Source organism: Calypte anna, chromosome 10 (assembly GCF_003957555.1).
Source record: "Calypte anna isolate BGI_N300 chromosome 10, bCalAnn1_v1.p, whole genome shotgun sequence".
NCBI lineage: Eukaryota > Metazoa > Chordata > Aves > Apodiformes > Trochilidae > Calypte > Calypte anna.
Window position 1 is genome coordinate 17230499 of NC_044256.1, and position 18724 is coordinate 17249222.

Genomic DNA, 18724 nt, shown 5'->3' on the forward strand with positions numbered 1-18724 from the left:
TCACTTAGCATCTTCATCCTTCAAGTGGCAGGAGATTGTTAGGCTCTCTTACAAATGTATATTGAAAGCATTTAATTTCTAAAGGATAATCAGGATGTAGAGGTACCAGCTGAAAGACCTCAAATATTACAGCTCCTTATAGGGCACTTTGGATTATAGCATGATGTAGTAAAATGAAGAAGCTGCTTATATCTCTGATTTTTAAGACACAGGCTAATATTGACAAGCTGGTATTTTTGCAGAATAATTTGTAATTTGCCTAACATCTCCAACCTTGTCACAGATAATAAATGGATGTGTTTGATTGCGAGCATTGTGGGCTGCTGGAAATTTATATAATTTCCTCAGTCTAGCCTAGCTGAGGATTCAATCCTGACTCTTTATTTAGGGATGCAAAGAAAGTTTCATTACGATAATGTTTCTAAATGTAGTCATTACCATCATTTGAATCCTCTGTGCCCAGTCCCTTTCTGAGCTCTGGTGCTATTTAGTACTCTGGTGATAGAGGTAGGAAGGGCAGGATTGATTCTGCATCCCATCAAGCATCCTGAGTGTTCCAAGGAATGATGTGCAAAAGGTGGGGAGTACAATCCAGCAGCAAAGTTAGAAGTATCTGTCTGGAAATGTCCATTGTACCTCAATTAGAAACAGGCTCATTTGAAGTAGTTTGGAATTGTTGGGGGCTCTAAGCACCTTTTAAAATGAGTTCTCATGAGTCTCTTCAAAATCAGGCTTTAAACCGTAGCCTTATATGTCTCCCTCAGTTCCCTCTGGACAGTGAACTTGCATATTAAAGACCCTCTTTATCCTGGAACTAATCCTGCTATGTATTCTGCTAAGCTGAAGGCTATCACTGCAAGGTGACTCACCTAGAGAGATTGATTTACTTTGGAGTTATTGTGGTCTGGGGCAGTGGAGATTTGGCTGCATCTGCCTAAGGCACACACTGCAATGAGACCTCTGTAAGGTCCTTGGGAAATAATCCTGAGGGAAGCTGGGTAATGGATGATGCTGCAAATACTAGAGGGAAAGTCAGAGAGATTCTAGGAATTTGTGATGGCTGGTGAACAAATTCTGACAAACTGCATATACTGTGACCCCTCTGTAGCTTTGTACATTCTTGACAGGACAGGTGGGAATAAGGGCAGTTCTCCCAAAAACCCAGAGCAGAAAGGTGTAGGTAAAAATGTAGAATCAATCTACAAACCCTATGCTGGATTTGGTGCCATTGTGGAGCATCACCTACTATGTTAAATACTGACAATATCTCTTAAATCTGACCTCTTGTGTCTTCGTCTGTGATGCAGCTGGTGAACAAAAAAAGGTCCCCTAATACATAATTATAACACTACATTTTTCATTTACCTATAAAAGCTGTCTTTTAAAAAAAAGTATTTAAACCTCCCTTGCTAAGAGTAAGTTTCTTTGTCATGTCTATATTGGCTTTCTCATTTCTATATAGCTTTGTCTGTCACCTAATATAATCATGCTGCTTTTTCTAACCATCACCATCTCTGTTTCCTCTTTTATTTAAATCTTAGCTACATAAATGATTTTAAATTTCCTCAATATCAAACATGAGCATGCAAAGCTTGAAGTTAGAGAGAATGTTAAGTGTTCTCTAATTAATTGCATAAATGTGGAATGCAGAAATTAAATGTTAACTGGTAATTTCTGTCAGCAGTAGGCTTCCTCAATATGTGCTAAATTATAGCAATGCATACACATGTGGGGGACCATTAACCATTCATATGATGCTGGTTTTCAAAGGGTGATGATGAATCTTTCCTGTAATGATTCGAAAATCTCTTAATGGATTAATAGAGGAATATCTAGAACACATTTTTTTCCTACCTATTGTCTGTATACTTACCTTTTTCCTTGAGCTGTATGTTACAAGCACATGGATAAATGTGTACATACACCTTCTGTATCGGGTTAGTGCACAGCTGAGAAAGGAACAACATTTACACAGCTATGGTTCATTACTTAATTTGAAATACAAGCAGTGTACTTTTTAGAAGAGTTTACAACTGCACACACCGTTCTCTTTCCAAACTGGCCAATTATAATGACTGCTCTGTTAGAGTTTAAAAGGCAAACCTTTGTAGTGTGTGCTATTTTGTTACTTATGTTAGGAAGGAATGCTTTAATCCCCTTAGAAGTTAACCTTAAAAAGGAAACATCTACCTCATTGAGGTATTGACCTTGTTCTGGTAAATTGCCATGTTTTCCTTTACCTACATTGCAATATCAGTTTGAGATGTTTACATCAAGAATAAGGTTAAATGTTTCTTTTCTGAGGTCACTTTCTCTAGTTATTTCTATGTATATCTCTGGGAAAAAAGGGAGCAATCAGACTGACTAACAAAGCAACCTGCAAGGGCTGCACCAAATGCATCAATTCTTTTGTGTAAAAGTTACCCTCACGTTGACATTCTTGTCTGGATGACACTCAAAATGCAAAGCAAGTTGTGGGTAAATCCTGCAAGTTTTTCACACAAGCTTCAAAGATTTCTCTTTTACATGGTCTCCTCATGTGAAACTTGAAACTGCTCAAATTTGTCTTAAATCTTTATATATTTTAAAAAGTCTCTTGAAGATGAGCTTTGTACTGTTTTCTGTTTAATTTGGAAAGTAAATGTATAGTGTCTGTGGAAAACAAAGGGAGTAATAATTAATAGACCAATTGCTTTGTTTTTGTAAGAAATTCAAGTGTCTGGAAGTAGTTGAAGTTGTTTCAGGTTGTTCAGAAGAATGCAGAACTTGCATGTTATCTGCTTCACATTTGTTGCAGACCTATGAAGACAACAGAAAAGATGTTTGTTTTGAGCACTTTGTTGCCCTTGAAATGAAAATTTATATGTAGAGCATGAAACCTTTTGGTGAGATGTTAAAGTTTTTACCATCTAGAGGAAATCAGGCTTGGTGAGTTTGTATTGGACTTCAGTTTTTAAAAACAGTGCTGAATTTAACACCTGAATTTAGGTTTCCATATGATAACTAATATTATATACACAGAAAATTCCAGCTCCTTTAGGTGCCTCTCATTTCAGACTTATTGAGATATGACTGAACAATTCGGAGAAAACCTTGTAGGAACAAAAAAATCATAAATACATAGGAACCAAAAAACTTGTTCACGTGAATGAATCTGGATTTCCTCCAGCAGAGATTTAGACCATGGGATACTGTTTAGTTGTTGTTTTTTTCATGGACTCAGAACCAAACAGGAAGACCAAGAATTCAGAATTCAGTTAAAGCAATTTAACACAGTAAAAGGAAACTCTTCCTGTGTGTTATTTTTACTAAATTAAATATTTCTTTTGCCTGTATTCCATATCGTTGTGCTAATACTTCTGTAGGGTGAATGACTTACTTTGGTGAAAAGGAAAACTTAGATGAAAATGGAAAATTGTGTACTCCACTCTATTCCACCCGTTTTGCTCAGTTCTAATTATTTTCATAAGGTAGCCCCAGTAAAGATCTGTAGAGTAATGCAGTCAGGCATTTGTTGAACCTGTAACTTTAATGAAATGTTGTACTGTATTATCCCTACAGCTAAGCTGAAATCTCATAGGAAAATATTGTTATCTGATTTTATTCTCTGAAATATGATATAAAAAAAAAAATACATTGAAGGTTATATATAAAGGCTCTTGCAGCATACCTATGCCAGCCTCTCTCTCTTTCCCTGCATGTATTGTGGGCTAACATAAACACAATTAAATGAAGTATTTACTTCCTTTGGGATTCTGTCTAGCAGCAGTTAATAACAGAGTACTGCATTTCATTAAAATTTTGGGTCCGAGGCTGCAAACTTAGATATGGAGAATATAAAATGGAATAGCCAGGAGAAATAGTCAGCAGAACTTATTACCTAGAGCACTGCCTCTGTGTGCTTTATGCATAATCATTTCACCAATTATTCCTAATTTAGTTGATGAGCTGACTCTTTTTTTTTTTTTTTTTTCCCTTAAAAACAGAGCATTGCTGTTGTTTTGTGCTTCTACTTATTACCAACTCTATTTTAGAGTCAATATGTTTGATCTGGAGAAGCAGATTCTTTCCCTGTCCCTTACCTTCTGGGACTGGTATCTATGAAACATGGGAGAGAAGGCATCTGGGACTTCCTGACCCACAAGGTGCTGCTTCCTAAGGATGTGATTGATAGGAGTGTAGGAAGGCAAGATAGATTCAGGGAAGTGTAGTCTGAAGGGTTATTGCAGTACAAGGACTTAAGTAATAACCAAAGAATATATTTGCTGGAGAGGAAAAAGGGTTGTCACCTCACAGCCCTGCTGCAGGGAGCCTGTTATTTACTAGGGTTTTACCAGAGGGAAAGGGCATAAGACTGCAGAGTACAAAGTGTGAATATTCTGATTAAAATATCACTCCAGAAAGAGTAGAGACTGAATTCCCAAAGAAGTGCTACCTTTTCCTGTCATACCTGTGGGGCCAGATTTGGCCCATGGCCAAAGTTCCTGTCTTATCCCCATCACTGCATCCTCACCTGGGAGCCTCAGCTTGGGGTATCATCAGCATCAGATTCAGGAAACCCAATTCAGCAAAACTTTTGGTGTTTGGTTTTCAATTCCACACAAACTATTTCTATTGAAAGTAAAGAAATGGAAATCAAGAATGTCCTTAAGTGCCTCTTTTGTATTTATTTTAATTATTTGATCTATATCGAAAACATTGGAAAATAAGTTTATCTACACTGTTTGCAGAAAAAAGAGTTAGGCAAAGCGATTCTTAATTAAATAGAAATAGATGATGTCACAATAATGACATACATAAATCCCTGAAAACCTGGAAACTTTTAGGACTGCCTTACCAAAAATGTGTTTAATGCAGCTAGTGTGATAGCTGTGGAATTTTTAATTATTTATTGTGTATTATTTTCTATGCTATTACATTCTTATGTTTCTGTCTCTGAAATTTAGAACTATAGATGGTTGAAAAGTACAAGCCAATAACACAGCTTACAGAATATTGGATGTTTTTAATGGCAGTGAGGTAGATGAGTGAAATACATGAATTTGAAACCCTTTAAAAATTTTATTTTCTGTGCTTCATGAATTTAGAGGGAAGGGGGGAAAAGTAAGACTGTGTAGTCATGATGTACATAAATCTAAAGTATTGCAGTAAAAGAACAACCTACATGTGTTTTAAATTAAATATAAAGAGAATTACATTCTACTCCCACATAATTTGGGAAGATATCAATTAGTGTGTTTCCTTTGTCAGTTTGAATCATCAAATAAGACCATATTTTCTTCTCCCTTTTGTCCAGGTTCTGTGCTGTGCTGTTAGTTACATGCAATAAATTATTCTTCTTTGCATATTTAAGTATGAAAACTACTACTAAAAAAATGTAGCTTTGACTCTGGAGAACTTCTGAACTTTTTTAAAAAACAGTCATTTTTCTGAGTGTCCAAAAGGCATCAAAGGAATATGAAAAAGGTCGCAAATCTGAAGCCCCTCAGGAAAAAGAAAAGTTGAAGTTACTCCAGCTGCAAAGCCTGATCTCAGGAAACTAGGGCAGTATATTCCTTAAGCTCTGCTCTTGAACTGACCAAGGAAACTTGAGATTTATTGTTTTGAACTTTAGCTCTCTTGGATTGGTGCTCTGTGTCCCTGCCCAGGTGAATGGAGGCCACATCCATAAATCAGATCTTATGAATTGCAGTGTGTCACAAACCTTCCTCTCAACAGTAGTGATTTCTATTCTGGTGCTGGCTTCCTCAGTGCTCTGGCCTTCTTGGCTTGCTGAGCAGCCTGGGTAGAGATCACTTGTATGTAAACAGGGAATTTGGCAGGAACTCAACCCCTTTCAGCAAAGTTTTCATGATATATTGTTACCCATAAGAGAACTTCTCTTCCTTTACTAGAAGGAAGCATCCCATTTTATTCAGTTCTTGTCTTCTTTCCATCCTCTCTCTTACCATTTTCATATGCTGTTGTCTCTCGGCTTTCATCTGAAGATTGCTGTTCCAGAAGATTAAGATGAATCTAATTTTATGTTTCAAATCCACATAAAACACAAATAGTTATGGAAGCTTGGACTCATTGTGACAGCAAATTCAGCCTCGAATGCCCTGCAGGGAATTATGTCTTAACATGTTATATCTCTTTTTCAATGCCTGCAAGGCTATTTCTTCATCACCATGTAAACTGCATGGTGGGGAATGCCAGCAAAAAATAAGATGCATTGGAAGATAAAAATTCAGTGTAAATAAGGTGTAAGATAGACAGTAAGCTACAAATGGCTTGTTCTATTTAAACCTACTGGGTGGAAAAAAGAAATGAGGAACACATTTCTGATTATCTCACAAACTAAAAAAATCTATTTAATATTTGTTGACAGTATCAGTAATATGCATTGGAATTCAGCTTGCTGGCATCTGATTCAGTTAAAACCCACCAAAATACAGAATATAACCCAGCATTAGATTTATATGTGATGGTAAATGTTTGTTACTAGCATAGCTCCCTTTGGGAGAGGTGGGGGATGGGACATGGTATGTAATTCTGCTTTTTCATTTTCAGCAATCACTAATTTCAGATGAGTTGTTAGACCACACGCGAGTAATTTTCCTAAACAATGGCTTCAATTAGTGGTCAGATCCAGCTTGTTGGTGTTTTAGGCTGTTTTCTCACCCTGGTCTGTACAATAGACATTTTGCAGATGTCATGCAGTGTTCTTACAACAGCTGTGTGAGATTTCCTTCTGAAGAAAGTGTTCAAAAAAAAGGGAAGTTGGGGGGCCCATTTGCAGCAATGCATGCCTTGTGTTTGAATGTTTAATTACAGACATTGCTCGGCAAGACTGTTGCTGCCTGCCACCACTTAGCACTTACACAGAGGGCTGAGTGAGTAGTGGGGTAATGTACTTGAGAACATGTTTGTTGAGACCAACTTGCAATTCATTCTGGCTGTCATTATTCATAAAGCTGGGTGGGATTCTTCCCTGCACATGTGCTCAAAAATAAAAAAAAAAAATCATCCTCAAAAAGGAACAGAAAATGCCTCTTTGGACTTTAGTGAGAAATAACTGGTTTTTAAAATCATTTTGTATGAGATGATATTGTTAAATATTTAACCAATTCTAAAGCTATAAAATGTTCTTTTTCAGAAATATTTTACTGTTGGGGTTTGATTTTATTAGAAAAGAGTAGAGATCACATCAGGCAGAACTTCAGCACAGGACAGTGAAAATCCAGGGAATGTGAAGAAAACATTTAGGCAGGATCCCAAGAGATATGGATGGGGGAGGAATGGCTTCTTATTATGGATCTGTGTACTTATGTTTGAATTAGTGTATCTGAGGGGACAAATGACTTTGTGTTGGACAGGCTGTATACACAAAATTACTCTTCTTGTGACAAGAGAAAACGGAACATAAAATCTAATAGACAATAAATCTGGTTTATATCTTCCTGTCTCTTTAATCAGGAAGGAATCTGTCTATTTTTAACTATAGGGTCCAATTATAAAGTGAAATGTAATGCTCTTTCTTTATCAAAATTGTCAGGAAAAGATTTTAAGGGTCAAATCCTTCACCAATATAAATTAGGAGACTGTGGTGATTTGTACCAGCTGAAGATCTTAGTTTACTCCTCCTTAAATGATCGGGTTTGTCTTGCTCCTCAATGTTCATGTGCATGTGCATCTCTCAGAAAAGACTTTTCCAATTACCAGCTTATTGTTTGGAGGCAGCAGATCGTAAAAGACACTGTCAGCCTCCCAAATGTCTCATGGATGCATTTTGTCAAACTTATTAATGTGAGTAATAATGAAAAGAGTGTTAAAAATCATAGCTCCACAAACATTAATAGGACTGTTGATTAAGGAAGTATAAATTAAAAACATGTTAGCAAGTTGGTAACTGGATCATGGAAAAGTAACAGAGGGGATGAGTGAAGGGGGACATGGCATGAGAAGAAAGACCAAAACAGGTACATTCTGCTTGTTCAGGAGCTCTGATTGTCACTGGTTATTGGGCAGCAAGCAAAAGCTAAGCGATAAAGTATTGATGAAGTTAGTAAAGATTTAGGGCAACAATTGTCTGCTCGGTGATGTGAGCAGTAATTATGATTTAAAAAAAAAATTGTAAAAAATATTTAGATGTCAAACTTCAAATATCTCCCTACTCTGTAGCCTGACCACAGCACACTGCAATCAGATCAGATCTCATCAGCTTTGCAGTGATGATAAGCTCAGTTCTTCAGCATGGGATCTCCAAAAATGCAGAAGAGAGTATAGTAGCTGTGTTGAGTCTCATGGTAGCATTTTCCTTTGCCTCAGCATTTGCCCAGAACACAGGATGCCTGTGTGCTGCTGCAGGCACTTTTTCCAAGCTAATGTGCTTGAGCGCTCATGACTATTCATGACTCCCTGACACTTTTCATAAGAGCCTTAACACCATCCCCATTCCACCAGGTAACCTGTGCTCATCTGGAAAGCTACTTCTCTCTTCCTGAGGGTACAGCTTTGCAGATGCTGGCAGCAGGGCAATCTCATTAGCAGGCCCAGGCCTTTGAAATTGCCTCACTATGTATATACACTTAGGTGTGAATCTAATCATCAGCTGAGCAATAAGAACTTTGTTCTCCCTGCAGCCAGTACCAGGAAAGCTGCTGTGTTTTGGTGTGTTTTCAGTCTCCTTAGGACAGCTCAGGTTCCAGTTGTGGGGCAAGATGCCATGGTGATGAGTGCCCTGTATTTAGTCATTACTATAATAACAGCATTTGTTTTTATTATGCCTTCTGAAGTTTCACTAATAACAAGAACTGGAATATTTCAAGACTGAACCCATTCTTGTGGTTTCCCAACCGCATGACTTTGGGACATGGAACTCAGCTGAGGCATCTCCTAAGATACTGTCACCTCTGAAAATTTGTCTTGTTTGTTAAGAGGGTTCTAAATAACTCACTGGCATTTGGTGCTTTTTTAAGGAGGTAAGAACTGAGAATAACAAAATGCTGTTTCCTATCGATGAATTCTGAGCTGTGCACACCCAAAGTACTTTCAGTCCTGTTTAAGGATATAATTCAAAGAACCAGCAGAAGTCCTTTTTCCCAGTTACTATTTCATAACACAAATATAACATTTTGAGGTTCACTAAGCTAAGCCTGGTACAGTGCAGACACCCACACAGGCCAAGGGGGTCTCTCAGGGCCTGACTGCACACCTTCAGGTGAACTGTTGAAAGGATTACTACTCCCCTTTTCCCAGCTCTGTACTGTTGTCTTCTTGGGCAACCAGGAATTAGCAGCAGTATTTACAGTAGTACAGGTGCATTTTAGCAATGAGAAGTTGAACTGTAGCAAACAACCTGAAGTGATTTCGTTTTCAAAGGTGAGCCAAGTTTCAGAGATTTTACAAAAAAAAAAAAAAAAAAAAAAAATCAGTGTGTCCATCCATAAAGTCACCTGTGCTTTTTATACCAGTATAACGATCTCTTATCTGAAAAATACACCTGATTTTCCTAGCCCAGCCTACAAACACTCTTACAGACCCCATTAATAGTGTTGCTCTATATACGCAAAGACAGGATATGGGTTTTTTTCCATACTTTTAGCAAGTGCCTCTTACAGTTTTGTAGATGGAGCCGGAGCCATGGTGTCTAGGAGGCCAAGCATTCTGACAGACTTGCTTAAGTGCAGCAATTCAGGTTTCATAACTAACTGCCCAAGGGGACTCTGTGCTAACAGCATCCTCCTATATTGGCGCTGGATGTTGGGAAAGTCACAGGAAGTTGAAATGAAATTGCCAAATCCCCTTGGGCCTCAGACATATATGGTGGCATCACTGCTGAAAAATAATAAAAACGATGCTAAAAAGTACTATCCCCAGTGAACTAGACAGTCAATAAAGAACAGGATCTGTGCAGAATTGATTGTATTCATAGTAAGATTTAGTCTACTTACAGTGTCAATTGGAGTTGTACTAATAGGTACAATTTTGACTTTGCACTGGCATTAATTTTAATGATGAAGGTTATCAGTCAAAAAGCAAAGCAAAGACGTTTGCTCTAATGATTTCTTAGTCTGGGCCTTCCATGAGTTAATGCAATGTACTTTGCATTGAATGGATCATCTGCTTAGACACAACCTAGCAGTTTATGTCAGATCCTCTGTGTCACTTCTTAAACAAGTGAAGTCTCAGGGCACAGTGTTGACTCTGCTCCATCCCCTTCTCTGAGCAGGGTCAGCTGTTTGTTCCATTTAAACTGCTGATGATTTCATCTGAAACAGGATAAGCAAAGACTCTAGAAGACACCCACGTCTGTTTGTAAAATTTTCTGGATAAACATTGGGTGCATTGGGGTATCCAGCACTGTGGGAGAATCAAAATGCAATATAGGTAAAGCAGCATTTGCCTCATATTTTGCAGAAAGAGATGAGTTTTTACAATAACAGGGAACTTGAACATATAATCTTTGCTGTCCTTCTATGCTAGGTAGCATTTTGAACCATCAGGAGTGCTCACAGGATGTATTTCAACAGGAGGTTTAGGGTCTGCTTTACAGGTGATTGGTGATAGCTCTGAACTGGTGTCTGGTTTTGTCAGTGTGACAGGAACAATTTATCAGCAAAACATGGCAATGCCACAAGAGGAGATGTATGCTGGCATTCACAAAAAATGTTTATTATCAGAGTCCACACATACAGAGCTTGTCTAACAACTTGGTACAGCATGAGGATTTCCTCTGCAGAATGTTCCTGGAGTTTGGCTTCCTGGAGCACAGCACGGGGCAACAGGGAGAAGCACCTGGCAGGCTCCCCACAGCAGCCCCGTGGACCAGATGTTTGTAGCTTCTGCACCCTGCAAATGCCCCACTGATAATAATCAACTTCTGATTATAAGTTCTGACTGAATTTTTTGGTTTTTGAAGGAGGAAGCTGTGAGTGTGTGAGCTTTCAAAATCCAAGCTTGGCAAATTCTCACCTGATAATACTGATTTTTTTTTAATTATTATTATTTTTTTTTTTTTCTGAAATGCATTACAAGCTGTAGCTCCCCTCCCAAATGAAATCCAATAAAAGAAGCTCTGTTTGAACCCCCCTGCATGGGTTTTTTTCAAACCAGAGTACACATGATTTATACGATATTATAACAGAAGAAAATAGGTTATTTTAATGAAATGGGAATAGAAGAGAATGGAGTTCAGTTTCAGATGCTGTATGTATTGTGAGTCATCCCAATGCTTTTATGCTAGATTCCTGAGTTACACCAATCAATGAAATTGGCCTGTGCTTTTCTCTCCCTTTCTTCATTTAAACGTCAAAGTGAAATTCAAAGGCTTGTGCAGAACTACTTGAGTCATTCAGAAGATCACTGCCCCACTGGGGATTCTCTTTGTTTCAGCACTTGAACACTATTGGTTTTATTATCTCCATTCAGGTTTTGTGATTATTCTCATCCATAGTCTCCTCACAGTCATTAGAGATGCAGACAGAGAAAGAGTTCTGCCTTTGCATTGCATGAATAAATATAAATACTATTTTGTCACTTGTCAACAATATCTCCTAGTGACGCAATGTATGGCACATTCTGGGTACTAACAGCCCCATTTGTGAGATATTAAGCCCCCTTCATTCCTGTCTGTTTCACTGGCATTAACAATTCTCAAGACCAGATGGTTTTTCACTACACTGAAGATACAGAGGAACAATAATAATGATGATCAATGAAGTTACAAAGTGTTTTAGCTCAGCTGCACAACACTAATTATTTCAGCACTAAAGTTGTCTAAGGTATGGTTCCATATTACAAATCTTTCAATGGCAAAGTTGGTTTAATTCACTGTTGCTCCTGTTTGGACAGGTTTAGGTCCTTTTGAGCCTATGCATAGTCCAGTTATGTGAAATGCTTTTTTTTTTTTTTTTTAAGTGATAATTGTATAAAAGATGTATAAAAAGATTGTATAAAAGCATGAGAAAGGGAGTTACAGTAGGAAAAGTGGGAGAATAGGGAGGGGGGAGTTTAAACCAGCTCTTCCATTGAAGCATTCCTGTCAAGGTAATGCAGAAGAAAGCCTTTAGAAAGACTTTGAGGGTTGTTTAGTTCACATAAAGTTGCAAAATTTTTTTCAAACGTTTTTTGTTTTGTTTTTTATAAATACAAAGTTGGAATTCCACTCAGATGTCCTGGATTCTGTAGTTTTTCCTTACAGCTTCATTTACAGACTGCTGAAGTTATTCAAAAGTTGCTTCTTTTGCCTGCTTTGTAGACTCCGAAGGACTACACAGCCTGGTGATGAGGGATGAAGAGCTCATTCAAGAAAACAAATAAAAAAAATTAAAATAATGTCCCACAACTCAAATTAAAATCTTACTGTAAGATTTTATAAAATTAAGCCAACCTTTTCAATCAGAGATAGATGCACGTGCAAGTCTGAGCCACTTCAGCTACTGCTGGTGTTTTCTTGTAGTGGTTTATGCAGGAGCAGGTGGGGAGGAATGAAAGGCTGCTTTGTCTTTCAGAATGTAAAGCAGACTTGCTTCTGGTTCTTCTCTGGCACTAGTGTGACATTGTCTGGGTGGTCTTCCCATTGCTCATCAGCACAGTATCAGGTCACCTGTGAGAGAAATATCTTAATTAGTTTACAGTTGTACTTGAGACTGATGAGCTTGGCAGGAGAAAGCATAGGCAGTGGTGATGAGTTCTGAACCTGCCTCTGAGAAACTGCATTATGTTTCCCCTGAGGTAAATTCTGGCTTTCAGCTCCCACTTGTAACCACTGGGAAAACCCTGTCTCCTGCACAGTCAACCCCCAGTTAAACAAAAGTCTCAGTGGAACATAACAGTCAGGGGTAGGATGGAAATTATCAAGTCAGTGGAGAAAGGGTAGTGCAGGAACAGAAAACAGACTGCTGAGCTGCTTTAGACATAGCATGTCAATTGAACAGATAGCTCTGTTTTCTAACTCAGTCTGTTTCAGACAGGATTTAGTTTTTTGTCCAGACTGGTACTGGTGCTGTTTAGTTGCAGGGCAGGGTTGTGGTAATTCATGGCTTCAGTTGATGGTTTTAACCAGGGGGTCTCTCAGCTGAGTTTTTTGGTTGCACACACCTTCCTCTTCAGGAAGAATTGGCCTTCCAGGTCAGGTCTAGAGCTGGAGACAACTTTCCCTTTGCAGGGGGTGGAATAACAAAGTTCAATCCCCTTTTTTATTTGTATTTTCTATGACATGGCCAAACTGCAGGCAGAAGTAGTCTTTTGTCTCTCTCTCTATACATGTGAAGAGAATAAAAATCTTAATGATCCTGAGTAACCCTGAGAAGTTTGGAAGGATAAAGCACTGAGCAATGGTAAAAATTCCAGCCAAATATTTTGCAGTATGTATGCAATTTTTTAAAACCATACAATGTTATAGTCCATTCAGTGTTAACCTAAATGGAGAAAAGTGCTGCAGCAGATACAGCTATCATGTTGGGGTTTTTTTTCAGTATTTCCACTTGAAATTTGCTTGGTAATATCAATTTGAAATACAATAACCATTAACCCTCATTAACCCTACAGAAGTATGATCAAGACAGGTGTTCCCAGTAGGACAAACAGAAGAGAGAGGTTTTATGCTGTAGGCCAGGATGTAAATTGAACATGATCTCAAAATAAATCTTAAAGATGAAACTAAATAAAAAGGCACAATATAGGAAAGAAGGCATGGTAGAGCTGAGGCAGGCAGTAATTTATTAATGTTTGTCTGCAGAAAAGTAAAGAAACTCTGCATATCTGTTTTGCTTAATTATCTGGTTGACCTCAGTGAAAAGAAAAGCTGAAGTTAAATGCGTAACATTTCTCTTTGCAGTTGTTTTTTTTTCTCCGTTCCTTTCTTATGAGTGCTCATGTGGTTTCTCTGCTTCTAAGCAGAGTGATAGCTCGAGTCATTTTAATAACCTCTGAGAAAGTGCTTCAGGACATATTTGCAGAGCTGAGGTTGCCATGCCACAGCCTTGTCTCCTTACCATGCTCCAGATATTGAACCTTCCCGTAACTACAATTACAACATAAACCACAAAATGTAGATTTACAGATTGTTTTCAACAACACCCATTCAAATTTACTTATATTTACACTAGAAAAATTAGGGTAAGTGCTATTGTGACCAGAGACACAGACCGAGATCAATAACCAACCAATTCTTGGCTAATAAAGCACTTCTCTAAGGTCTATGGTTGCTTTATTCTGACTTTGAGGTTGGCCTCTAATGTCTTATCCATTGACTTTTCCCGTAAATATGTCTAATAGAGACCAAGCTTGAACCCTGGGAAGAAAAGATACACTCTGTTTGGTAAGAATTGCTAATTAACTTGGTATGTAAAATCTGTAGCTACTCTCTGCTTTTAGCTTGTCTTTGGTGGCAAATATGTGTGTGTAACACAGGTATAAAAGTCAGACTTTAATTCCTGTGATATAGGTAGAGGTTTCCTAAAGTAGCAAGCGGGTCAAATCACCTCTATTTTTTATATTTTGAGTATGAGAGCCTTGTGCAGTAAGGAAAATGACTGCTACAGAGCACACTTTGCAGCAATGTAAAAGGATATCTTTGTCATGGACTCTGGTCATATATATTTTACATACATCGATTAAGAGATAAAAGGGTTTTGTTTTGCTTTGTTTTTGAAAAGAGAAATGCCTTAGCATTTCATTGCTTGTGTTAATCTGTGTGAGCTTTTGTATTAAAACTTAGAGCCTGGACAGCCTTTGCCAGATCTGAATTTGTTGGAAACTGAAAATGTTATGCACAGTTATATTGTAGGTTTTTGGTGCTTGGTTGTGCAAAGAGCTGACAATTGTGTTCCAAGTCTGGTAAAACCTTTTAACTTGTATTTGAAAGATACTGAATAATAAGGTGTCATTTTTTCCCAGACACTGCTGTATCTTGTCAGAAAAAAACCCCAAACTCCTCAGCATTAAAATATTTGAATTTTTTGTCAGTTCTTGAGTTGTCTGGTAGCCTGTAGGTAGCAATCTCTGTGGTATTTGGGGGGGCTATGTTATATATTGCTCAACTGCAAGAAGCAGGACAATTTCAGCTCTGTTTCAGCAGCCACAAGAAAACACAGAAAAGCCATAAGCAACATCTTTCACCAGCACATTGGAGAAGGGTGTACCAAGATACTGCCTGGGTTACAGAAGAATGCAGTACAGCTCCTGACTCAGGTGCCAAATTTTGCCAGGAATGAGCAGACTCATGTATTCACAAAGGTGTGGATAACACATGTTCACTGATGCTGTTAAAGTAAAAAGAGGACAACCTCCAGCTGTTTCACTTGTTTTCAGTATGGAAGCAATAGAAGAGTGTCTGAAGATTTTGTCCAGAAGTGTGCAGATTTCTTTAGCAGGGATCTAGTCAGATGGGGTATTTCAGCTGAAGTAGCCTGCACGTTAACAGACAGTGAGTTTCCCACCAGAAAACAGGCAATAGCACTGTGAGAGGTGTGTGGGGTTTTGATGCTGCGTAAGCATAGAAGCTGGTGAGGTTCCATTAGACAGTATTAATGGCATGGTGTGTTACTGTAGCAAATTATGTTCCTCTTATTGAAAAATACATAGTACAAAGCAACAATTATTGCATTGTTAGTTAAAAATGTTCCAGTTTGGATTTTCAGGGTCTGGTTTTATTAGTACACTACTGCTATTTTATATCCTCTGTCTGTATGTTAGACCTGGGACAATTTACCTATCCAGCTTGGTTTCACACCTCCATGGGAGAGGCAAATGTATTAAGATATTCTGCTACCCCATGTTTATGTAGACCTGGAAAAATGCATTTGTTTGTGTGCCCTTTATATCTTGTTTTGCTTAGCAACAGTATTATTTGGTAGACTCCTTGGGCAGGCAGGGTGGGTATTATAGCTTTGGCAGAGCAAGTGTGTGATAGAATGCATTAAAGTCCTGCTCTCAGAGAGCTGCTACCCTGTTCTCAGCTTCAAAGACATTTAATGGAAAGCCTGGTGCCTTGCTGATATAAACAAGAGAATATGATAAACTGAACTTTGTAAGGGATAAGTGTAACTTTGTGAGGTTAAACCATAGGTTATGCCTTAATCTTTGTTTGGAGGATGAGAGTATCCTAAAAGATAAATGGCTAATGCTACTTATCAAGTAGATTTGATAGGGTTAGGAGGGCTGTTTCCCTTTGGTTGTCCCTCATGGTGCATATGATATGACAGGACTTCCAGAGGTGGGTATCTCCTCTCTACATTCAGGTCAGGGCTGTGCCTGGTACTGCATACCCTCACATTTCTGTATCTGCCTCTGAAGTGTTTAGATTTTGAATATTGTCAGACAAAAGATGCTGAACCTTAGGTCTGATGCAGTTTGGAAGCTGCTAAAAAGAATCCGAGTGAAGTCAGAGAAGCTTACACCAAGTTAGACTTCTGGGTCTGGCCTGGTTGTCTGGGTTCTTGCTATTCTTTCTGAGTGTAAGAACAGCTGCTGGTTGTTGCTCTCCAGGTGACAATATTCTGTTCAAAGACCTCCATATCAGCCCCTGAGAAGTGCTGGTTTATTCTGCTGTTTTAATTTTGGGCATTGCATATTTTCCAAGTGATGTGGCTCTGCCAGAATTAGTAGTGCTTGCATGAGAAGATCTCTGCATTGTTACAGTGAACAAAGCAATTAATATGTCTTTAATTTGCACCTAACAAAACAAAAAGGATGAGTTTATTCCGTGTGACATGTAGACAAATTTTTCTTTAAAAACAAAGTTTCATGCTGTGACTACAATTAGTGTAATTGTCAGCTCTTCTCTAAAAACAAATATGTATTAAGAGAAAAGCCAGTATTGTGCCCTCCTCTGGTGTGAAAATGAGACAATCAAAATCTATTGTAATTACCTCAGTGATATTATAATTAGCAATGATTAAGTTATTCCATGCTGGTTTTTTCCTCTTGGCTACAATTAAAAAAGTATATATCTTTCTGTTGCACATTACCAATGATCATTTTACCTCCATACATGTCTTGTGAGTGGATAAATTAGAAGTAATTTTAAAGCACAACTCCGTTAAAACATATATCTTTCTCTTTAACTGTTTTAACCCTTTTCAAGTTTCCTGCATCTTTTAACATCTGTGTAAAATAGCCTTGTTTGTTTGTTATAAATACTCTCTGGGCCATTAAACTGAAGCCATAAAAACGTGGAGAGTACCCTGCTTACTTGTAATAGATGATCTAGGTTTTCCAAAGTCACTCTCCTAAGTGAGAAACCAGTGACACCACAGATGTTTTGTAAGCAGGAACTCAGCATCACACCACAATCCCATTACAATACACATTTTGCCATCTGTACCCTCAGCAGGGTTCTGTTTGGGAGGCATGCTCTGGGCAGTCCCAAGTCACATTTTTCAGATCATTTTCCACCCCAAAATGTAGTGATTGTAGATGTTATATCGATCTGATAGAGCAGGTGTCAGTGGTTCCTATACATAACTTGGGTTTAGATTCCTTTTCTGCCTGAAAGCAAGTGACTGTCCTTATTCTGGGGCTGAACTATTTTCAACTGGTTTTGGTTTTCTTTCTTTATTTATTTTTGTTAGCTCTGTTTCACCTTGTGAAAAAGAACATGGATCAAGAACAGGGGAAAAGGCTGACTTTGACCCATCTCCCAGTGTAACAGAAGAGACCTGTATTTTCAAAAGATAGCAATTTGATTTTACCATAAAAGATTACAATATAAGCCATAAGCACCTGTGTCCCAGTCATCAAAACAAAGGCACTACCAGCTCACAAAGCTGAATGCAACCAATTTCAGAATTACTGCTTCTGTATAGAGTAGCTGGAGAATACCTTAACTCCACATGCAAGAACATGAGAAGGGATGCTTAAATCATGCAGGTGGGAAAAAGTATGAGCCAGTTTTACAGCAGAGATTTAAAAAAAAACAAACCAAAAATTCAGTCACACTACATTCCCTAAATAAATTATTGCAATGCTGACCAAAGAAGCAGCAGCAAATCTGTGTAAGAATTGTATGAACTGCACATGTAGTTTATCAGCTGTAGGAGGAAGTTCTCTGTTCTGTCTGCATGCCCAATATCTTACAAGAGTTAGTTTTCAATCCCCATGCTATCAGACTTCAAATCTTGTTCTCTCACTGATCATCTAGTCTAGCAATGCTTATTTTGGCACCACTCCAGAACTAAATATGGCAAGTCCTGGACCTTGGACCAGTGTAATTTTCATTCCCTGCTAAGTGCCTACATTTTTAACCACACAGAGGCAGAGCTCTGAGCCTCAGGCTTCCTTTGTGTGCATGTCAGTGATGTTAATAATGTCTCTATTGGTATCTTGTCTCTGAAGTGAACTCCTAAGGCTTTCATTTTGTGAGTAGAAATCCTTTCTAAAAACGATTCCATCCCTGACTCTGTATGGGGTACTGCAATCTACTCTCATTAGAAAGAGAGAAAGCTCTTAGGCCATCTATGGAAAGACAACAGGAAACTTTATTTCATCCAACTTTACCCAAAAATGAATCTATGATTTGCTTTTTATTTTAGTCGTTAAATGGCTGTTTTCAGACCCGATATTAAAAGTGCCCTATTCTTGGAGGTTCAGAGGAGCTTTGTTTAGCCAGGAGTTAATGAAGCTCTTCACCTTGCAGGATGATAATGTTAGAAATGAATTCTGAATATGTTGGGGAGCCACTCTCCTGTTCCTCAATACCACTATTTGTTCCCCTGAACATTCTTAAGAGTGTCACACA